General features: G+C 47.3%; 1 protein-coding gene across 2 annotated transcripts in view; it reads right to left on the bottom strand.

Annotated features, from left to right (window-relative positions):
• The window catches only part of FHL2 (four and a half LIM domains 2), a 69,270-nt gene extending 47,227 nt beyond the window's left edge, over positions 1-22,043 (bottom strand). The window contains exons 1-2 of one of the 2 annotated variants that reach the window (XM_070236000.1): positions 21,460-21,823; positions 745-946 (exon numbers count right to left, since the gene is read on the bottom strand). The gene's annotated coding sequence lies outside the window, so the exon portion shown is untranslated. Of the gene's footprint in view, positions 1-744; positions 947-21,459 lie in introns of both variants that reach the window. The other variant, XM_005599782.4, reaches the window with a different exon arrangement.
• Between the last annotated feature and the right edge of the window lie 1,985 nt (positions 22,044-24,028).

The raw sequence follows: 24,028 nt of genomic DNA, 5'->3' as shown, positions 1-24,028 counted from the left end.
TGACACCTCTGTTCTCTGGGTGTCTAGCTGGCTGACTCACCCTACAGATCTTGGGCCTTCTCAGTCTCCACAATCGCATGAGCCAGTGCCTTACAATAAATTTCTCTCCCTGTCTCTGCGTCTTTCTCTGTCTGTCTCTCTCCTTCTAGGTTCTTTTGGTGCTGTTTCTCTGGAGAACCCTGACTGATCCAGGGTCCTGGGAAGCCTTCCTGGAAGGGATGGCATCTGACCTGAGCCTTGACAGACAGACAAGAGGTGACCAGTTGGACAGCACGCATGGGGAGAGGCCCTTCTGACCATCAAGGACTGGGGCAGGGCTTGGCCCACAGTTCAGCCTTACTCTTGCCGGGGACGAGGCTGAGAGCAGATGGGGCCAGGACATAACGTCATCTTCCGTGCTAAGGAGCTTTATCCTACAGGCCAACATCTCCCACTCAGGTCTGCGGACAGCAGTGTCTGGATGGTGCTTCATACAAGGCTCACACAAGCAAGCACAAGGGTGAAGGTCAGACAGGGCTGGTAATGCCCGGGTTATACAAGTTAACAGATTTCTTTACTGCAGAACTTTTCAGAGCCTTTAATGAACCAGCATACAGCGTGAATCTTCAGGAGAGGATGTATTTTCACACAGACTCCCTCCCCTTGTCTAATTCTGAAACCTCTTAAGATGGTAAGGAAGCCTGTTTCCAGAGAGTGCTGCGAGGAGATTGGAAGTCATTGAAACCGCTTAAGTGAGAGACTGACCTGGCCGGTTCTCTCATTTTGATAGATGACTTTGGCTCAAGTACAGGAATCTACCAGGGGCTCCTTTAGGAGGTACAGGAGGTGCTGTTGACACTCTGCCCAGATCCCGTGCGGCCGTTTGGGTCCCTTCTGCTGTTTCTGTGTGGCCTGCCCTCCGGAGCTGCTTCTTGCCTTCTCCTGAGGTGTCCTCAGCAATGACTGACTGGCGTGAGAACGAAAGAACGAAAGCTCGAACGCTCTGCTGCCTCCTCAAGTCGGGTCAAATTTAAGGCACAATCTACACTCAAGAGGACCTCTGGGGGATCAGGCTGAGGCTGGGGCTTGACCTCACCCTGCATCCTTGCTTGGCTTCCTCCTCTTCCCTGCCCTGTTTCCCCACTTCCTGCCGGGGCCCGTCCTCCATAAAGCCCAGACTCTCCTGGGAAACCCAGCCTAGGACGGAGGCTGCTGCCCTGGTCCTGTTAGAAGAGGCGCGCTGTGAACAGGGTGGGAGTAGTGGGAGTCAGGAGAGGGTGTCACTCACGAATCTTAAAGACGTAATGTCAGCAGAAATTATCATAGGTGACTGGATACTGAGGACGCGTCTAAGATCGTTTCTTTGGCTTGGATAACCAGAAGATACCATCATCAAGAAAATAGAAAGAGCAAGTTTCTGGTGGAGGATGAATTCCGTTTTGACATATTGAAACTGAAGCACTTTTGGGACAACCATCCAAATAAACAATTTTTCCAAACTTGCAGGGACATGAAATTCAGGGATAAGGTTAGAGCTGGTGATATGGATGTAAGGGTCATTAGCCAAATGGTAGTTTAAAAAACCAACTCAATAGAGTCACTAAGTCACCCAAGAGAGCATGTGGATTGTGAGGAGTGGGTCGAAGGTCAAGTTCCAGGAGTTCTGAGCTTTAAGGGGCAGGCAGAGGAGGTGGTGTTTACAAAGACCACTGAGAAGGGACCCTCAAGGAGGCATGGGGGAACCTTGAGAGAGCGTCAATAAGTAGAAGATTTCTAGGCACAGTGGCCAATAGTGTTGAATGGGCTGGGGGCTGCTAGGAGTCCGCTGGATGTGGCAATGTGGAGGTTGGGAGGACTTCTGAAATACGTTTCAGTGGAGAATAGGGAGAGACGCCAAATTTCAGTAGGTTGAAGGCAGTGGCAACTGAGGATGTGGAGACGGTAGTATAAGAAGTCTGATGGGGATAAAAAGAAGCAACATAGGTAGGCTTCACAGATGGGGAAACTGAGTCCCCGAAGTTAAATGGTGTGCCCAAAGTCAGAGTTAATGGTGTAAACAAGATTCAGATCAGGCGAGTGTTTGCCTCCAAAGCCTGCTGCTTTCCCATCCACACTGCCTCCAGAGCGAGTAATTGGACCGTCACCAGTTTCCGAACACTCACTGCCTCTCCTGGTAGTTTCTCCTTCTCCACCAGCACAAGAAACAAACTCTCAGAAAAAGGCGGAGCCTCTCCACGTCCCTTTCTCTCCAGGCTGTCTCTCTCCCTCCACCCTCCCGACAAAACCTCACGGAGATTTTCCAAGATCAAGAAGCATAAAATCGGATTTCTTTTTTTCTAGTCAGAAGGAAACTTTCCACTCTCTTTTATTTGTCCTTTCCGCTCTCTTTTGAAAGGAAAGAAGAACACTGCCTCTTCCTGCAGCTATGCTAGCAGTGAGCGTCTAAGCTAAGTGCTGCTCACTACGTAGCTTCTTAACAATCGCCCAGTAGCCTATGACATAATTTTCTGTGACACAGTGTAGTTTAAGGGATGTCATATCAGAGACGCTGTGACTCAGAAGGTTATACTTGTATGTATTTGTTGTACACAAACACAAACGTACACAGATATTAAAGCATTGTATACGGTAGCAACAGATGGGAAAGCATCTAAGTGTTGCTAGGTAGGAGACAGTCAAATAAACCATTCATCTTTACATTGCAATACTACACGGCTGTAACTAATGAGGCAGAATCCCTATATATGGAACAAAGGTGTATGGAACAATTTCCAAGACAGAGCGTTAAGTGAAAAGAGTAAGGTGCAAGTCATTGTGTGGACTATGCTGCCATTTGTGTGTAAGAAAAGGCTCCGTGTCCGTTAAATCTGTCTAGAATATCTCTGGGAAAAGGCGCAGGAGTTGGCCATCATAGGTGGCTCTGGGGAGGAGAGCTCGGAGGCTGGAAAATGGAGGTTGGGGAAAGAACTGCTCTTCATTATTTCTGCCTTTGTCCCTTTTGAATTTTCTACCGTCCGCATTGATTATCTAGTAAATAAAATAAAATAATAAATAAAAATTTGGCATCCCTTCTCACAGCAAAGATAGTTAAATAATGCCTTTAAATAATATATTTCGGTAATGTTTTTAAACAGAGATGGAAAGAGACTTCACAATAGGCAGTGGAATGATTCGTGACACAGTTTGCAAGAACAAAACTGTGTCTATGAAAACCACATTAGCACGCGTTGGGAAAATGAGTCCAGTGAAAAATTGTTTCTAAAATAGAACCAAGGGGCTGGCCCACCCGGTGGCCAAGTGGTTAAGTTCACATGTTCTGCTGCAGGCGGCCCAGTGTTTCATTGGTTTGAATCCTGGGCGCGGACATGGCACTGCTCATCAAACCACGCTGAGGCAGCGTCCCACATGCCACAACTAGAAAGACCCACAACGAAGAATATACAACTATGTACTAGGGGGCTTTGGGGAGAAAAAGGAAAAAAAATAAAAAATCTTTACAAAAAAAAATAAAATAGAACCAAAAAAGAAAAAAATTAACCAAAGCAAATTTCTTAAAAGCACAAGAGATCCATGCACCTCTGAAGGATTTCTTTTTTCTTTCTTTTTTTGAAGATTTTATTTTTCCTTTTTCTCCCCAAAGTCCCCCAGTACATAGTTGTGTATTTTTAGTTGTGGGTCCTTCTAGTTGTGGCATGTGGGACGCTGCCTCAGTGTGGCCTGCTGAGCGGTGCCATGTCCGTGCCCAGGATCCAAACAAGTGAAACCCTGAGCCACAGAAGCAGAGTGCACGAACTTAACCACTCGGTTATGGGGCCGGCTCCTGAAGGATTTCTCTGTTGCCTTACCCACAAGTTAAGCAGCAGGGGTCATTCGAATTGAATGATATTCCGTGGAGGAAGCACAGCACACACAGTACATTCATCTAGGTTATTTAAGCCAAAAGATGCATCTGTGACTCAGGACTTTATGCAGTGGGGGTAGGTGAGGAGTATTAAGGGGAACCAAAAGTGTGTGAGGAACCATACTCAATCAATTTCAAGTTGAGTTAAACCAGCTCTTCTCAACCTTTTTGTTCTCAGAACCTCTAAACTCACTTTAATATTATTCAGGATTCCAAAGAGCTTTTCATATTATGTCAGTTAGAGCTACTGATTTTTACTATATTAGAAATTAAAACTGACAAACCAAAAATTTTTCATTTAAAAATAACAGTAATAGGGGCTGGCCCCGTGGCCGAGCAGTTAAGTTCGTGCGCTCCGCTGAAGGCGGCCCAGCGTTTCGTTGGTTCAAATTCTGGGCGCGGACATGGCACTGCTCATCAAACCACGCTGAGGCAGCGTCCCACATGCCACAACTAGACGGATCCACAACGAAGAATATACAACTACGTACTGGGGGGCTTTGGGGAGAAAAAGGAAAAAATAAAATCTTAAAAAAAAAAAAAAAATAACAGTAATAAACCCATTACACGTTAACATAAAATTTTTCCTTGGAAAATGACTATATTTTCCAAAATAAAATAGTGAGAAGAGTGGCATTGTTTCACATTTTTGAAAATCTTTCTAATTTCTGACAGAAGACAGCTGGACAGTTGGATTCTAGTATCTGCTTCTACATTCCATCTGTTGAGATATATAGTTTGGTTGAAATATATGAAGGAAATGCAGCCTACACAGATATGTAGTTGGAAAAGAGAGGAGTATTTTGATAGACATTTCAGGTAATTGTCAATATACGTATTTTTGATACCACGCTAAAACTTGACAGCAGGTAGTTTCTTAAAGATTAGTTTCAATGTGGAATCTGAAGCAGCATCAAGAAACTTTTCATATTCGGTTCCATTAAAACCCATTTGGTCTATCTTGAACTTTAAATAGATCTTTTACCTACGTGTTATTTTGCAATATTTAGAAAATACTAGTTATTGGGGCCGGCTCCATGGCCGAGTGGTTAAGTTCGTGTGCTCCACGTCAGTGGCCCAGGGTTTTGCGGGTTCAGCTCCTGGGTGCAGACATGGCATCGCTCATCAGGCCACGCTGAGGCGGTGTCCCACACACTGCAACCAGAAGGACCCACAACTAAAAATACACAGCTATGTGCCAGGGGGCTTTGGGGAGAAAATGGAAAAATAAAATCTTTAAAAAAAAAAAGAAAGAAAAGAAAATATTGGTTATATTGATCCTCCAAATGTTGACACATTTCATTATCCACTGTCAGCAAACCACCTTTTATTTTTAATTTTTTGGGGGAAGATTGGCACTGAGTTTACATCTGTTGCCAATCTGGCTCTTTTTGCTTGAGGAAGATTGTTGCTGAGCCAACATCTGCAATCTTCCTCTATTTTATGTGGGATGGCTTGACGAGTGGTGCTAGGCCCACACCCAGGATCCAAACCTGTGAACCCCAGGACGCCAAAGCAGACCACGTGGACTTTGACCACTGCACCACTATGCTGGATTAGGGCCGGCCCCCTAAACCACCTTCATTGATACCACCATGCGTCTTTTCAGAAAAGCCTTTTTGCATTGGGAAGCTGTCAAGCTCATAGTGACAGATCTGAATTTTCCAAAATGCTAATTTTTACCTGAAAGTTCAAATTTTATCTTTAAAAACAAATACTCTCAGTTGCTTTCCTTGAAACGAGAGGCTCATTCTGTTCAGTTTTGAGAAAAATGTGTGCTACCAAACTCTGAATACCTATAGTTTGTCTGTCAACCATTCTTTCAAGTAAAAATGGAAGAAGCGTCTAGTTCATCTCATAAGTTGCGCAATTACACAGCTGCTTTTCCTCAAGACAACCATAGTTCTTGGACATGAACAGATGTGTTTTATGCATTCCCTTTGGTCACTCAGAATATTAAAAAGATGTGTGTTCAAGGGTCTACATTTAATGAAATTAGTAATTTTTACTGTTTCATCAAGGTCATTCGGAAGCGAGACTGGACTTTTCCTCTTCCTGCTAGTGCTCGGTGGTGAAGGGTACAAGAACTACCCATATCCTTTGGAGTCAAGGGTGGCAGAATGGGCCACCCAAAATACGTCACTTTGGCAAAAGGATTATTTTGAGCTAAAGACACTTGAAAAATAGCAGATACAAGAAGAGCCCTCTGACCTCTGCTTTTTTTCCTGAAAGCGGGAGATGAAAATCTCATATGAGAGGTTCCCTCCTGGGGCCGGCCCTGTAGCTGAGTGGTTAAGTTCGCACACTCTGCTTCAGGAGCCTGGAGTTCACCAGTTCAGATCCTGGGTGCAGACCTACACACAGCTCATCAGGTCATGCTGTGGCAGGGTCTCACACAGAAGAACTAGAAGGCCTTGCAGTTAGGATACACAACTATGTTCTGGGGCTTTGGGGAGAAAAAAAAAAAGAGGAAGATTGGGAACGGATGTTAGCTCAGGGCAAATCTTCAAAATAAAGCATTATGCCACTTTCAAGCCTGCCCAAGTCAATTTGGGTTGCACTGAAGGATTAAAAAAAAAAGAAAGAAAGAAAGATGTCCTGCCTGTGCTGGGAGGAAAGACACATTCTCTTCATCAGAGAGGGTCTTAAAGACTGGGAGAATTATGTAAAAACAAACCTTATTAAAATACCTCTTATCTTCCTTAAGCCTCCTCATATATTTTAGTTACTTTTCCACAATTGCCTCTCTTTGTTCAACCTAGTATATGAACGATTAGGGCCAGCCACACCTTTGGTCTTCATTGTCCTATGGAGGCTCCAATGTACGTGCAAAAATCTGTATGCTTTTCTCCTATTAATCTGTCTTATGTCAATTTAATTCTTAGGCCCAGCTGGAGACTCTAAGAGGGTAGAGGTAAAGTTTTGCCTCCCTTACAGGAGTCACCAGCTTGATTCCCACTAAGGCACAGGAGTTTTCCCACCACTGCTTTTGTGCCCAATATAAATGTCAACACAGTGAAAAAGGCAAATTACACCTTACTATTACGAAGAAAATAGTTTTGGCCTCACAAACCCTTTGAAAGGGACTCAGGGGTGCAGGGACCACACATTGAGAACCACTGAATTAAACCACATATGTTGGAAAGTCATTCTGTTTTGTAATGGAGGTGGGGTGGAATGATTTCAAACATGTGAGTCAATGGTGGAGATTTATATGCAGTACAGAGAGCTGGTGTCTCATATCTGTTCTCATTTTTGACTCTGCAAAGGGCCATGGAAGGCCACTCAAAGCTCATCACCGAGTCGCCGCTGGGCTGATCGAGCTGACCTTCCTGAATGCTTGGCCTTCCGGTTTGAAAGATGTAGTAGGCAGATAGGGGAACACCTGAGCAAATAGCCTGGACCGCTGGGACACGCTCCTCCCAGCAGAAACCGCTTATGTTCTTCTTACTGAACACAAGCCGTAGAGACCCATGGGCTTAACAACGCCAACAAGAACCAAAAGAACAGTTTGATGTCATGAGCGGGTAGCTCAGAGCTGCAGGTCTTCAGAGAAGTGGGTCCACAAACCCAGGTACCATCTCCACTTATTGAAGATGATCCAGGGAGCAGCCTCGGTTCTTCACTTTCTCTTTCTGTGGAGACAACTGTGGATAAGTTTTTTGCAGAGGTACAGTGTTCTCTTTCCTCTTTAAGACTTATCTCTCTATGAAGTATATTTATACATATGGTTCCTTGGTAGAGATGTATATGGGCATTTTATTCGTTCGTTTAATATTCGTTGTGTATAAGGTAGGTTTTCCTGTACTCATACTTCAGAAAGGCTGAGACGTGGATCTGTAGAAAGCCGCATAGTTCAGCCTCACTGGACAATCACAGTGACCAGGGGAGAGGGTCCAGTGGAGAGGGGTAGGGGTGCCCTGGCCAAGGTTTCAAGAAGACAATTCCTCATCTTCTGAGAGAGATGCCACTGGATGCCCCTTGCACTAGTCAGCTAGGACTGCTGTAACAGAGGACCACAAAGACTGGGCAGCTTAAACAACAGAAACCCTTGCCTCGAAGTTCTAGAGGCTGGCAGTCCGAGAGCAAGGCGTCGGCAGGGTTGGTTCTGAGGGACAGTCTGGCCCAGGCCTGTCCTCTAGCTTCTGGTGGTCTGCTGGCAGTCCTTGGCGTTCCTCGGCTTGTAGAAGTGTCCCCTTGACCTCTGTCTTCATGCTCACATGGCGTTCTCCCCGTCTGTGTGTGTCTGTCCAGATATTCCCTTTTCTATAAGGACACCAGTCACACTGGACTAGAGCCCACGCCTAACTTAACTAATTATATCTGCAGCCAACCTATTTCCAAATCAGGTCACATTCTGAAGTACAGGGATTAGGACTTCAACGTATGAATTCTGGGGTTCACAATTCAACCCATAACACCTCTACTGATAATAGGAGCAAAGTACTCATAGTTAACAGTGACACGAGGAAGAATCTGATGCATGTGGGCAGAGAGAAGGATGGCTGAGGAGGAACTGGAAGGCTGGGGGCCGGGAGAAGAGATGGTGTGTCTCCCCGAGAGCTGCCGAGCCCCCCAGCTGCAAGGGCTCCATCCACACCCGAGAATGGGGCCCCTGGAGCTCTGCAGCCAGCGGCGGTCCGGTGCCTGGTGGCCCTGTGGCTGGCGGCCTTGTGGGATGCGTAGATTGGACTCAAGGGAGGGATGTAGATTCTGGTCGGACTCCATGTGGTCCGGGCTCCCCTTGATAAACAAGTCTCTGAAGTGAGAATAAAGTGAATGTGGTGCCTGTCCCAGAGTTACCAGCTTATCACCAACCTGGAAGGGTGGCCAGCTCCACGTGGAGTGCCTGGGACAGAGTCCTTGTAAATTTGATTTGGTGCTAGTGATCTGGGGCATTGTGGCAGAGCTCTGCTCTCTTTAAGGTCACAGGCCAGGGTTTAAGAGGAGGAGGCCGGGGATCCGAATGGTCACTGGACATTGGATGTTGTGTTAGGTTCACAATTATGCTACCGAAAGCCCAATGCCTGAGGTAAGGAAAATAATCTCGTTCTTCTGAGCAGCATGACAAATGTATCCCCTCCTCACCGCATTGCAATTGTCCTGTTAAATCAAGGCACACCTACTGAGTGGCAGGCACGGTGCTGTGCTGGCCTCATAAATCAAGTCCCTTCCATCAGGGACTCAATTTCCAAGATCTAGTTTTCCAGATTTGTTTCTTTGATTTAACAGAAAAGACATCTCTATTTGCTCACCACGCTGTTTTTATGTTTAGCCCAGAGTTCAGTATTAAGCCTTTTTGTTCCCATCAGCTTTTCGCCTCTTTGGGGTCCCGTAGTTGAGTGCAGGGTCAGCCCAGAGCACTTGCCCCAGTAATGGAAGACAGTGGGGGGCTGCTCCCCCCAGCTCACGTTGCAGGTCCTCCAAAACGACACTTGCCCAGCAGCGGTCTAGGCCATCAGACAGGAGAAGGAATGGTAAGAACTGGCTGTTCTGGCTTAAAATCATGTTGGTTTGCTCGTGTTTGTAACTTGTTTGCTTTTTGGGGTTTTAAGATGCTGTTGTCATTGGTGAGAATAGCAAGGATTCCTGTGAAGTACAACTAACTCTTGGCTTTCCCAAGTTGGTGGCAAGACAGGTGTGGAGATGAATGTCATGTATGGACACGGGCATGGGGATTGCTGGGGCCCAGTGTAGAAAGAAACTTGGTGTTAGATAGGATAAAGCCACTGAGGAAGCAAAATTGTGATGGGAACAATGGCTCACATACAAGGATCAACATTTTTGATTTATAGTTTCTTCGTGGTTTGATTTACTTTTTCATTACAGGATTATAGCTCTAGGTTAGACACGAACCTACAAACTGAACCACATGCCACTTAAAAACATCAGGACTATTAAAACACATTTTCTGCCTTTTTTTTTTTTTTGTCCTAACAGATGTGACTTCTCTTTGATAACAAAATGCTCCAGATGAAAATCTCCATGAAATGAAATACTGTCTGCAGTTTAATACTGCCACTCAATGATGTCTTTAGGTTGATTTGTATGTCCTCTTGATTTGATTGAGAAAACAATGGTCTGGATAAGTTACACCATGGGTTGCAATGGCCAAGATACCAAAATCCTTGCAGAATGACTATTTTTCGTTCTGACATTTTTCGTTCAACAGACACTGTGTCCCTCAGAAAATGAGGAAACCAGAGTAGAGGCTTCAGACAGCAAAGTCAGAGCCCTGATTTTCTCTCCTGCTTCTTGCCTTTTCCTGAAGCTTGGAGACTTGGGAAACCGGCAGAGTCTGTTCAAAGGCTGATGAAAGTTGAGGGTGTTTGCACTGGGCCAGGCGCAGGCGGTGGTGTCAAGCACCAGGTCCCTGGGCCTCCCTTTCCTTCCTCTTCCTGATCTCTGCCCCAGAGTGAGGATGCTTCTGTCTTTACCGTAGCATCGAGGGATCATGGTACCCAGGCGCTGGGAAAGGCCAACAGCGCCGGATGGCTCAGGCAAAGGCAAGGGGCAGCTTTTTGAGTGACTGGAAATTGTAGTACAGCTTTCAGTTATTCAGAAGCCACTTGAGGATCTCAAAACCATGTTTCAGAAACTCTGACTATAGCTCTTTACAAATGTCACTATGTGCATTTTGGAGAAGAGGTTGAGGTAGAGAGAGAGCAAGTACTTGCTTGAGACCTCAGAGGAATCTCCCACATTTCTGTAGCAGGAAGACTGTTCATCTTGCTGTCCTGCCCCTTTGCTTAAAAGGCGTCTGCTTCCTCTTTGGCCGTATACTGGCCCCACCGTTCCACCATCGGGTTGGCTTTTTACAGGGGACGTAATGTTTTACCATCTGCGTTTGTCAAAGTGCTCTCAGCTCTTGGAAATATGGGTTCTCTGCTCCCACGAGGAAGAGGGAAGAGAAGAGTTTCCAGCCTTCTGAAAGGCAACGTGCTTTGTGTCTTGGCCACTTACCATCATTCCCAGCCCCACCCAAAAAAGTCAGTACTCATTTTTGATGTGTAGAAGCAATCCCATCTAAGTTACCTTAACCAAGAGACAGAGCTCCATAACTCAAGTCAAAAGTAACCAAAACCAGAATGAAAAACACATGCTGAAGAATGGAAACAGCATGTCTATTAAAATACCTCTGCAGTTTGCTTTATCTCTCCTTCCAGACATCCTGCCAGGGGTCGCTGCCTTCTGCTCTGCACGGGGTCCCCCTCCCACTCCCCCTAGCCAGCAGTCATGAAAGGCAGCCTTTGATGTGGAGGCAACCAGTTAACCGCCTGCCAGCCCTGCTGCCGAATTGCAGGAAGAGGCTGGAGGCCCAGCGCCGGTGCAGAGGTGCCAGGCGCTCAGGCTGTGAGACTTTTTACTTATTTTGTGGCACGGAAGGGAGGTGAATTACGACAATTGGCGCTTCCACACTTAGGCACCAGCAGTGCTGGCCAGCAGGTGCTGTAGAAGAGCTGTGGAGCTGCTCAGAGGCAGCCAGGCGCCTTGAAGCTCAGGGATCTCTGCTCTCGGGACCCTTTCTCTCTTGGGTGAACAGCTCTGGCTGGTTGGTTGTTTTGTTTTGTTCTTGTGCTTTTTCCATGCAGACTCAGGGTTAGAGAATTGATCAAGCAGGAAACAATTTCATGGGCTCCAGCCTAAAGGCTCAAACTAGGCCGTCTGGAGAGAGAGAGAGAGGGATGTCTGGGGGGCGCAGGAGGAAGTGAGTGAAGGATTCAGGAGAAAGGAGGAAGGAACCGTGGAAACATGGTTTCGAGCAGGCAGCCTCCAGCTCTGACAGCAACCCAGGCGAGGAAGCACATTGTCACATCACAGTCACTTCCCACAGCCCGCGAGTAGTGCTGGAAAAATACCGTCATGAAATAACTCTTACCCTTAGAATGGGAGGTGCATTCTATTCCTTTTTATTCTATCTTTCTCTATTCTAGGTTATTTCATTTTATTGTCAGAAATTTTTGGTCTCAACCCACTAAATGTTTCAGACGGCTCACTAAGAATTATGAAGCTGACCCCTCGTTTGAGAAACTTCCATTTCGGGCAGACTCAGGCAAGGGAGGATGGCTTGTGAACTTGTGGTTCCTTTACGGAACTTGCGGAGCGACAACTGAGAAGAAAAGCACCCCAATTTAGGAAAATGTCACCGGAAAATCAAGCCACAAGGTGGGGCCCGAAACTCTCAAATGTCGACAATCTCTGTGAAAGAAACACATCCGACGTTAACACGGTGGCCAGTGTGGGGATCACTGCCGAGACGCCCTGATAGGAAAATGTACTTCCAGGTTTCTTATCTTCCTTGAGAAAGGAGTGAAAAGGTCTGAGGGGGCAGGAAGCTTATGGGGGTTGAGGGATCCCTCTAAACCATCATGTTTCCAGCCAGTCAGCTCTACCCAGGGCCTTGGTTCCTGTGAGTGAGGCTTGGGGCCCAGAGACCCGACCCTCCCCCAGGAGGGGCACCCAGGACCTGCCCGTTTATACCTGTCGACCTGGCATACTTAATAAAAGTGTTCTCTTTCCCTTGCAAAGTGCCCCAGTTTGGGCCATAAACTCTATGGTCACCCTAACTATGAATAATCGAGGAAATTAGGTCCATAGCACACAATCTCCATTATTATTATTGCTTTGCCACAAACACACATAGCCCATGAGTTTATTCACCTCTAATTTCTAACATTGTGATGTACATATTGAGGAAAGGGTCAGAATAATGCAACTGGGGACCTGCCCCCAAAACTCAGTCATGACATGCTCCTGTCACACAGGTGCCTGCTGAGGCCTTTCCCCAATCCCGCCCCGCTGGGGGACCCCAGGCTTTTCAGACCCCCATTGCCCTGGCGGCTCCTGAGCCTTCCCCAAGTGGCTGGGGGGAATACGTGTGTATTAAGGGGCAGCCCCGTGCTACTCAAGGGAGGTCTGGACGTGGTTCAATTGCCACAGATTTGGGCGGCGGGGCTTGCGGAGCATGGATGCCCTGTCGTCCCCAAACTGCAGTCCATTCTCACCTTCTGGTCTCCCCCAGTGCCGCTTCCTCTGTCCCCACATAAGGCTCTGCCTGGCCCCTGCCTCCCTCGTGGGTTAGAGCTCCGGCCTGAGCTGCCCCAGTTGCTGGGCCTCGGAACAGCCTCCCAGCCCCCGGGGGATGGAGTCATCCTCTGCCAGCAGTCCCACTGGAGGCCTGCGGGTGACCGCCTCCTGTGGCTGACCCGGGGCCTCGCTTTCCCTGTCCCGCTGCTCCTGGGGCATCAGACTGCTCTGCCACTTGCTGACATTCCCCAGCCCCTGTCGTCGTGGCCTGGGCCGCCTCCCTGTCCCCGGTCCCCCGTGTTGCCTCTCTCGGGGGGTAACGGGCTCCTCCTCGCCTGCTCCCTTGCTGTGGGGCGTCCTGCTCCGGCTCTGCCCTGGGCTGCCCAGGCACCGTCCCCCCTGGGACGGTGCGCAGTGGCCTGTCTCCAAGCAGGGCTGTCATTTCCACTTTGTGACCTACTTTTATCGAATGTCTGTGGCTTCTTGAAAGTCAATAATATGTTTGCGGTGAGACTGGTTATTTTAAAAATTACATTGTTAAGGTAAAATGACTTGAGTTAACTGTGGCTCTTCAGCATCCTATACTGCAGGTGACAGGCGAAGGGGACCAACTGTCCTGTTTGGTGTCGTACATAAAACCTGAATCTGAGATCCAAGCTTTCCATCCTCCTTCATTACAACACAGGCCCAAAGATCTACTGCACACCACAGGCCTCGCTGTGCACGACCGGAGTCCAGCAGTCAAGACGTCGGCGCGGGTTCAACTCCCAGTTCTGCTCTCTGTAGCGGGTGGGCAGAATCCTGGCTTCCCAGCGCTGCTCGCGTCCCCATCTCAGAATCTGTGAGGGGACGGCAGCTGCGATTAAGGGTGTTGAGATGGAGAGAGTATTCTGGACTATCCAGGCGGGCCCAGTGTAATCCAAACGGCCCTTACGGGCGGCAGAGGAGGCGGGAGAGTCAGAGAGAGGCTGGAAGACTCACATCGCTGTCCTTGTCCTTGGAGGTGGAGGAAGGGGCCATGAACCAAAGAATGCAGGCGGCCTCCAGGAGCTGGAAAAGGCAAAGGAACGGATTCCTCCGCAGGCCCTCCAGAAGGATCACAGCCCTGCCCACACCTTGATCTTAGCCCTGTGAGTCCTGAGTCAGACTTCTGACCTCCAGAACTGTGCGAGAATAACTGTGTGTTCTTTCACACGACTAATTAGATTAATTTAGGGTACGTTGTTACAGCAACTCCATCTTCTTGGCTGAGACGCTCCTCTGCCTTTCGGTGTGTTTCCTCCTCCACAGATTGGGAATAAGAACAGCACCCACGCCCTGTGGTGGTTGTGAAGTCAGACGGGTGAAGCACAGCCGTGCACGGTGTGCTTTCCGGCACGTATACGAGCCGGAGGAACGGGAGCTTTACGGTTAGCGCCTTGTCAAGTCCTCATGGTGGCCCGAGGAGGCTACTGCTGTTATCCTCATTTCACAGATGAGGGTTTGGGACGCTGGAGTCTTGCCTGGCCTCGTGGTAAGTGGCAAAGCTTGGGACCCAAGCGCAGGCAGCCTGACCCCCGCCTCCCACCTTCTCCCTTAACCAAATGCCAGTGTTGTGGGGGTTTTTGAAATGAGGTCTGAGTCGTGGATGGGGAGCATTAGACTTGGACTCTAATAAGAATACTTTGTGACGGGTGATGATAGATCTATTACAGTGAAAAGGTTTCTATGAATTCAAAGGAAAGGTGTGAAAATGGATTATTCAAGGCTTCATCCTTTGACAGATACTTATTCAGCACCTACCTTCACCCCTCACTGTGTAGGTACTGGGTATATCTCTGTGAATAAAACAGGCAGTCTCTGCTGAAATTGGAGCTTATGTGTTACTGAGGAGAGACAAACACTGACATATATGTAACTTTGTGGGTGTGTATATGTGTGAGATGACAAGTGCTTTGAAGAAAAGTAAACCAGGGCAAGGAGCTAGTGAGTGGCTGAGAGTGTCACTTTAGATGGAGTCTTCAGGAGTGGCTCTCAGATGTGTGTGAATGAAGGAGGGAGGAAGGTGTGCGATTTTCTTGGGGGAGAGCCTGACCTGTGCACCAGCAAGTGCAAAAGCCCTGGGGCAGGTTAGTTGGTCAGCACTGTTGGGAAGGGCAGTGTGACTGGAGCACCCTAGATGAAAGGGGAGAAAGGGAGGAGAGGAGGCTGGGCCTGGGCCGTGGAGAGCTCTGTCGGTTATGTAGCGTGAGGATTTTGTTTTGATTTGGGAAGCCATCGGAGAGTGTTGAGCAGGAGGGAGATACGGTCTAATTTAAGTTACAAATATGATAAATTTTTTTTTTTTAGCAAAATAAGTCACACAGAGAAAGCCAAATACCATATGATGTCACTCATATGTGGAAGATAAAACAACGACAACAGACAAACACATAGACACAGAAAATAGATTAGTGGTTACCGGAGAGGAAGGGTGGGGGTGGGGAGGGCGAAAGGGGTAAAGGGCACATTTGTACTGTGACAGATGAGAAATTTAAAAAAGGCTCATGGTTCAGTTGAGCTCCTGCTGGCCTCGGAGCCGCCCAGCTGCTCCTGCCTGAGGCTGCAGGAGCTTTGCTGCTGCTTCCCAGAAAACGGTGAAGTGCTGCTTACAGAAGCAGAGGCAGCTCGCGGCTGGGTGCCAGCACCCGCCAGGGCTACCCCACAGCTAGGCTGGAGGACGGGCTGCCGCCACGCTTAATCATGGCGGCTGAGGGCCTTATCAGTTCCTCCGTCCAAATTCCATGCTTTACATGATGTTGGACTTGCCACTGTGAATTTCCAAACCTTCTGACCTGTTGAGAACTCTGCTTTAATTAGAAGATGCTCACTCCACCCTCCTTGCTGCCCTCAGAGTTTTTCCATCTGAGAGCATTTTAGACATGGAATTGTTGTGAATATTTCTTCCCTCTCTTGGATGACTGCCCAGGCTGGTTAATCTGAAGCCAATAACTTGCACCTGTTCATAGGATTGTTGCATTTTCAGTTTGCAGCGGAGAGAGAGGCGCCGAAGGGAGCTCGTCGCACTTTCGGAATCTCTTAGCTGTCCGTACATCACACACGTGCTATCATTTCCTCACTCAGCTAACTGATGCGAAAGGCCTGTGACCTCTGTCTTCCGCTTTCGGGATTGGAAGGGCATAACACTTGGTGGGCAACTCAGTGTAATCAAAGTTGGGGTTTTGACATAAGGAGACTATTCTCTCTTACCTGTTTTTTTGTTTACTAAACTATATTTAAAGACAGCAAAATGTTGTTTCCTAATAAATGACTTAAGAGATTCTGAAAAAAATTGGAGAGCTTTTGAAAAAGGAAGTTTATAGCGTTTAGAATTTATTCAGCATCTCCATCATCTTTCCCTTCCCCCAGCACCCATGCACACACACCACACACCTCACACACACTGACTATGGTGAATGAAAACTTCCAAGGCAGAGCACTTACCCCTTAGAGATACATATCATCAAATATTAGTCTTTATCGCCCAATAAAACTTCCATTAAGAAAAGATTGTTATGATCATTAATTACTTCCTGTGCTGTGTATAAAGGGTAGGAAGCGAATGTCAAGCCTGTTTCGTAGCCAGTATTGCACAGGGGAAAAGTACTAGCCAACAAGGACAACTTCTGGCTCCTTCCTTTGGATCTTAACACTTCTTCACGCCTGAATTAAACACAACAATTTAGTTCGGCAAACATCTTTTAGGCGGCTGCAGTATTAGCTGTCTGGGGTACAAGCGTTACGCCCTTCCCTTGCTCTCGAGATCGCGCTGGAGATAAAGGGAGAATTAAAAAACGGAACGTGCAGGATAAGTTGGAAGCCCTCGGTCATTTTTAAGGTGAGGTCCTTTCTCCACAGTGGAGACCTTTCCAACAGCCTCTGGTCGGGCCCTGAGCTGCCTGGGTTCAAATCCCCGCTCCCGCCTCCCAGCTCTGAGCCCCGGACGCCCCCAGAGCCGCGGACTCCCCGACCCCCCAACCCCGCGGCGTCCTCAGACACGACGACGAGACCAGACGCTCTCCCGGAGGCCGCTGTGCGGCTCACGCGAGCCTGTGCGTGTGTGTTTGCACGCACGTGCAGCATTCACAACCGCGCCTGCGCACGGTAAGCTCCCAAATGCCAGCTCCAGGACGTCTCTAACCCAGCGCTTCATTTCATTTTAAATTTGGAATTCAAATTAGTCCCAATTCAGATCCTTGACAGAGAAGGTTTTTTTCCTTTTTCCTTTGGGGAGCCCAGTGACCGCTTCATTTCCTCTTACAAAATGTTGGTTTCTAGAAATGTCCCAAAAAGAACAAAGAGAAGTAAAGCAGCCGCCTCCCCAGCACAGCGCCTCCCGCGGACTGTCCCCCGGTGGGACCCCCCTTCACCCGGCGCGCCCGTCCCCGCGGTCTCCGTCCCCAGGTTGCTCACAGCCTGCGCCCCGAACCTCCTCCGTCTGTGTAATTCCTTCCTTCCTCCAGGCTCCGTGCTGCTTTCTCTGTAAACCTGACGCCCAGTACTTCCTTCCTGTTCCCAGTAACACTCCTGCAGGCAGGTCGCCCCTCTTCCTGTCGCGTGCATCCCTGTGCGCTTTTCAGACCCCGGGCCACGGCCCTGAGCCTCCCTCCGGGCCTCTGACGCGCTCGATGCCCAAGTCCCCACAGCAGAGCGCATCCCTAGCTCGGAGAGCGCTGTCCTAAGCCTGTCTCCTTAGCTGAAAGTAGGAACAGCAACCATAATAATAGTACCGACCTTTGGCGTGGTTGTGAGTATTAAATAAGCTAATACATAGTTCCTGGATCTAGTTCATTGAATAAATTTTATCTATTATTTTTAAGAGGCTGACCGTTCTGGTTGGTTATTTACAGTTTTCATAATTGGCAGCGATAATTAGAGTGCTTTATATTTGCATGGAATTTTGCAATAAGAAAACTTTCATGATTAGTCTCAATAATGAAATAATAAAAACAATAATTTTATATATTTTGTTATATTTTTCAGTATTTATATAAAAATACATATATATGACAGTTAAGATTATATATTATGAATAAAGCTTTGTATTCTGACTTTTAAAAATTACCAACTCTATGCAAGCTTTGCTTGTGATCGTTGTGTGTGTTCTGTGCCGCAGCTGTGCCGCAAGCTTCTGAGCGGCTGTGCTGTTCGGCGTTTTAGTCACTACCTACAAGAAGTCATCCTGGAACCTTGCGTGCCGCGGTGCAATGGTTTATCTTCCCACAGGGTGTGAATTTGAGAGAAGGGGAGTGAGCAACGTCACGTCTTCTCTCTTTTGTGTCGTGCTGCACCACGCACTGACATTGTGAAATTAGTCCCGACTTACCAGCTCAGACGTGAGCTGGGAAGAAAGCGCTCTGGGCCTCCAACTCACTGAAAGTCGTCGGTCCCCTGCCCCCTTCATGCTGGTTAGACAGGTCTCCAGCGGCGAAAACCAGAACGAAACTCCTGCACTTTTCCCTCAAACACCTTCTTAATAAACACATGGAGCATATTTTATGTCATTGGCTTGGTATGGTTTTATCTCCATTTCACTTTTTGGTATTACTTTTTCCTTTTCTGTTTTTTTTTTTTGCTGCGGAAGATTTGCCCTGAGCTAACATCCATGTCAATCTTCCTCTATTTTGTATGTGGGTTGGCACTGCAGCATGGCTTGGTGAGCCGTGTAAGTCCTGCCTGGGGTTCTGAACCCAGAATGCCAACCGCTGAAGTAGAGCCCGTGAACTTGACCACTGGGCCACAGGGCTGGCCCCAAGTATTACTTTTTAACTGTAACAAAAGTCTTCTGTTAAAATGAATTTTTATTGCTCTGCCGTCTATCTAAAATTTATCTTTTAAGTTCAAAGCCCCAAGTTGTAAAAATGTCCTCAGAGTTAAAATTTATTTTATTTTTACAACCTTATACTTAAAAAATTAATGACGTTTATGAAATACATCTGTTAAATACCAAATTGCTCAGAACTTATGTGAGTTCCTTTCTACTTTTCCCTGTTATTCTGGTATATTGGAGACTAAGTGAGGAAAGGCTGACAAATCAATGACACTGAAGAAAATCAGTAAGACAAGTTTTGGGGGCGTACAGATAGAGGCACAGGATGAGTCAGCGTTCCTCTCTTCAGTGGGCAGCATTTGCAGTACAGAAATCAGCAGATCACCCTTCAAGACAAGCTACATTCTGATGAAAATTACTTATCTAAATCTCAGTTTATGCTTTTTTAATTCCCATTTATCCAACTATTATGAATATTTTAATATTCTAAGTAAAAGAAGTCACAATGTCACGTAAAGATAACCAATTTTCAAAGAATGAGAGTTTGAATACTCAGTAAAAGTACATTGACTACAAGTTGGACAAAAAGTAGACTACCAAGGAACCCAACCATATATATTTTTTTTCCTTAATTATAATTTATATTTCCCCGCATAATTTATTGTTTTTGGATTCATCTTAAGATACATCAGTCTGTACAACGTAGTGGGAATTTTTTTCCCTCTTTTAAAACCAGTATTAAATTAATGGTTGGTCTTACAATCAAGAACCTCTTAGAATCAAGAAATAATTAAGATAAACAATAAAATGCTAACAGTGGTTATTTTTGAGGAGTAAAACTACACATAATTTTCCACTGTCTTCTCTCTGCTGGTCTGTATTTTCTATGGTGAATGTATATTTGTGTAGTAGGAAAAATTATATTCATAAGCTTTATAAATATCATTTCGCCTCTTTCTTCGGGGGTGTTAAGAACAAGACAACAGGCCCCAAATGGAGTTACTTATGGTAAGCCCCATATCACAAAACTGAGACTTCACTTCATTGTCATTTTGTTTCTCCCAGAAATGGAATCTTGAACCCAGCAGGCAGGAGTCACCTGGCAGTGCCAGTCAGGCCTGCATGACAGACCCCTGCGGCCCCCTAAAGGAAAGTGACCTGCAATCACCAGTCTGCTTTTCCCTCGTATAACTTCCTTGCTCCTGCTCCTTCTGCTAGAAGAGTCTTTCTCTTTGGAGAGCTCCTGGAGCTCCTTTCTCTCTGCTGGATTGGATGCAGCCTGATTCATGTATCCTTGAATGAAGCCAAGAAGATCTTTGAAATGTACTCGGTTGAGTTTTGTTTTTTAACAGAGGGGAGAGGATGACTTGAAGGCAGTGTCTCTTGGCCACCTATTTTTAAATAGGAAATATTTTAGAGACCAGTAGAGAGCATGTAGGTGCCTGTGCTAAGGCTGTGGGACTGCAGAGAGAGGTGCGGCCTGACTCAGGGAGCTGAGATGGACGGAGGACTCTGGATGCACTGGACAGGCTGATAAAATCCAAAAGCACAAAACGTGTGGAAAGACAGCAAGATGGGGGTGAGCAGCGGGCAGTCAGGGCACGTATGCTTTATGGGAAAATAGGCAACTTTCACAGAAGCTGTACATGAAAGTATTATCTTAATATTAGAAAAAGCCTCCAAAATGTAATCATTTGAGTTGATTAGTTAGCTACTCCATTAAAAACAAAAACTTTGGTAAGATAGGATAGATCTCAAAATGTAGTCGGCTTTAGTACAGCACATTTTGTTGTTACAGACCTATGAATAAAACAGAATTCAAATAACATCCCTCAAGAAACAAACAAAGCAACAACAAACCTATATAGAGCAAATACGTGATAAAATAACGTCAGCCGTTAACGCACATGCTCATTCTGTCTTTTGACTTCAGAATTATTTAAAAAAGAAAAATTGGTCTGACACTTTCTGCTTTCTTTTCGGGTTGGACTTGATAAAGTGCCTCGCGTGGAGTCCAGCTGGAGGATGTTCATCTGTATGACACCTGTTATCATGTATATGTCACTCTAGCAGTAGGACCATTATGATGTGACTGCCCTGAGCATTACTCAGTACTGTGCATTTTGCATACATCCTGCTCTAGAATCTAGTAAAATATTAATGTTTCCTTTTTAAAGCACACAATAGCTCTCTGTACTTTTGAACCATCAGCCCTAACAGGTCATCTTGAATAAGCATACTTTCCCAGCGTAATCAGACTCATCAGTAATTGCCTCTTCACCCCAGGCCATCCGGAAATCCTGTCAGGCAGAAAAAGCTCAAGAGTACTGTGGTTTTACCCCATTCCAATGTTTATTTCGTAATTTTTTTCTTTTTCTTTCCTCTTTCAAAAAGAGCTTTCCAGTGTTCAAAAGTCCGTGTAAATTCCCGATTCCCACTGGGAGAGGGTAGCCTGGACAGGGTTCTCCCATGGTCTTTGCATTCCTGCAGGACACTGCTGTGGCTTTGGGGAGGACAGGTCCGCTCTTTCCCCAGGGCCTGTGGGGCAGGAGCTTTGCTGCTGGGGGGAGCCAGCTGCCAATGCCACCTGGGTCTCTGCTCGGCATCTGCAAGTCCACAGTGCCAGAGAGCTCCCTCCCGGGGCTGGGGTCCCCTGTCTGCACAGAACACGAACCTCCCCAGCTGGCCTCTAAGGCTTTGCAGGCACAGGGTGGGAAGGATGGCAAGGGAGAGGAAAGAGAGAGGAGGAAACTGTAGTCCTTACCCGTCCTGTCTTCTGCCCTCCAGCCCGACCAGAGGGGACGGCGACAGCGCAGGACAGCTGCCTTGCTGGATTCCCCGAACCAACCGTGTGTGCAGCTGCCGGCCAGCTGAGCTGCTCTTGCCAGCAGGGCTATAAATAAGGCCCGTCCAGAGCACAGGAGATAAGAACCCAGTCCCTGGCTCCCGCGAGCCTTTTAAGGTATCCAAATTAAAGGCGCCTCAGCTCCCAGATGGGAAGGGGCTGCCAGCTCCCCATCTGGCCTGCCCGCCTCAAGGACATCCCAGGGCTCGCACAGATTCCAGCCGTCCAAGAGCAGAGGAAGGGGGAAGCCACAGCGCCAGGAAGGGATCTCTCGGTGTCAGACAAGCGGCAGAGCTCTGGCAGGCTGCTGGCAGCTCCACTGCTGTGAGCCCCTAGATTAGGTGGCTGGCCCTGAGGCACAGAACAGGAGGAAACTTCCCCCAGGCCACACCGTGCACCGGTGTGTGGCCTGGTGGCATCGTATGGATTTTCAGCACTGCCTCTTGGGAATTGCATGCTGACCTTCTCCCCTGGCTTCGGGGGCATTTACTTGGATGAAAAAGATCCTAGGGAAGACCAAGGGATCAGCTTCGTAAACACTGGGCGTATGGGAAGTTACAAGTGGAATAATTCACAGGAAGTCCTCTTTACCTCACTCTCCCTGCTCATGCACGATTATGAGGGTTTCTCAAGCCACAAATTATTTTTTCTATAGAATTAAAACAGAGAAATCTTACAAGAGCCTTTTTACACCATATGCTGGAAGAGGAGAGAGAAAACTAATTTGGGGGAGTGGCAGTTCCTGATTCACCCTTAAGTTTCTTATTTGTTCACTTTCTTATTTCTGAAAGCCATTGCATCTGTGGCTGGGGGCAGGGCGGGGGAACGATCGCCAGGCTCAGCTATTTGGAGCAGCTGTCTGCATCCCACAGCAATCCCAGCCTGGGAATTTATCCTGAGGACAGCATCCTGGATGTGCGCAGAGAGAGAGCTGCGGGAACATTTCTTGCGGCTCTTTAGTGAGGGGAAAAGTCGGAAACAGCCTAAGGGGAAAAGTCGGAAACAGCCTAAATGGCTAACAGCAGGGCCTGGTAGAATGAGGAATAGTATGGCCATAAAGGAAACACTGCAACCTTTCGAAACGTCATGGAAGAAAACTTAATAACCTAGAAACAATTTTATGATATATGAGTAATAAAAAATCCCGTCACTTCTAGGGGAAATGGAGTATATATAATCAGTTACTACCCGCAGTTACCCCACACATATACTCTGAAAGGACATGCACCAAAGTGAAAATGTGGTTCTGGCTGGATGACGGAATTATGGCTAGTTTTGTTTTCTTTGGCTTATATGCAATCTCTAAATTGTTTACAATGATCTTGTATTACTTTTGTAGTAAGAACAGTAATTTCATTTAAAATCTAAGTTTCTGAAAATCAGGAGAGAGAGTTCTGCTTTTCTGTGTTAATGTACCCAAATATATTTTAAGATCACACAATTCCTTGGGGTCTTCCCAGTCTTTGGAAAGACTCATGTAGGGGTCAGCAGCTTTTTGTCACCCAATACCAACAATATAATGTAGCAATACCAGCAGAGACCCGGGGTGCCCCTGTCAGCAAAGGTTAAGTCTAGAAGAGAGAGTGAGAAAAAAAACCTAAGAGGAAGAGAAGGAGGAAGAAAATAAGACAGTTTATCTAATATGGGTGATAGAAAATATCCATACCCCCAGATCGCCTTTATCTGACCCAACACAGCCTCATTTATGCTCAGACCATGACATAACAAAGGCACTAATAGACCTCTTATTTAGGGGAGATGTATGTTCTAAATATGATTTCCATTTTTATTGTTCTTGACTTAAATAATGACCTCCAAGCCTGACTGTGTGATGGACAGCACATTTCACTGACGTATGTAATTGGAAGATGGACACCCCTCCCAGGATGCCAGGCTCCCGGGGCTGCTGGTACAGAAGGGCCCTAAATCCTCGAATTGCCTCTCTTCCACGTGCAGAAACAAGAGTGGGGGTGTCCTCTGTGAATAGGACTGGTGTAAGGCATAGAATGGGGTAGTTTCAAAGCTTTTGTGTTGAGTTACTGTTACAGGAGAGGCTCTGTAAGAGACACAGCCCAGGGCAGAGCCCCGGGGGCTTGGCTGAGCAGCCCTCTGCACTGCTCTGTGGAACTTCTGGTGCCAAGGCCCTCCTAGGATGGTGCCCCGGCCCTCCCGTGTGAGCTCTGACCACCCGCCTCAGGCTTCAGCCGGTTTACTGGTGGACACATGCCCCGCAGTGTCCCGGTGAGAAAGGGTGACTCCAGCCAGGTCAGCCCTGCCCCTGCACAAGGGAGAGAGCAGCACAGGGAAGGGTTGAAGGGAGCCTCCTCGTGGAGGGCGCCGGGCCAGAGGCCAGGAAACGGGGTGTCTTCATGATGGGTGACCTTGGTGAGGGCTGGGGTAAGGCCCCACCAGCCTGCGGGGCTCCTCCTGGAACTCCAGGAACAGCTCCGGAGGCGTCGCGGTGAGACAGTCCCCCTTCCCCCATGCT

This window comes from Equus caballus, chromosome 15 (genome assembly GCF_041296265.1).
Source record: "Equus caballus isolate H_3958 breed thoroughbred chromosome 15, TB-T2T, whole genome shotgun sequence".
Lineage (NCBI taxonomy): Eukaryota > Metazoa > Chordata > Mammalia > Perissodactyla > Equidae > Equus > Equus caballus.
The sequence above is the reverse complement of the archived record's forward strand: the minus strand, read 5'-3'. Positions and strand labels throughout refer to the sequence as shown.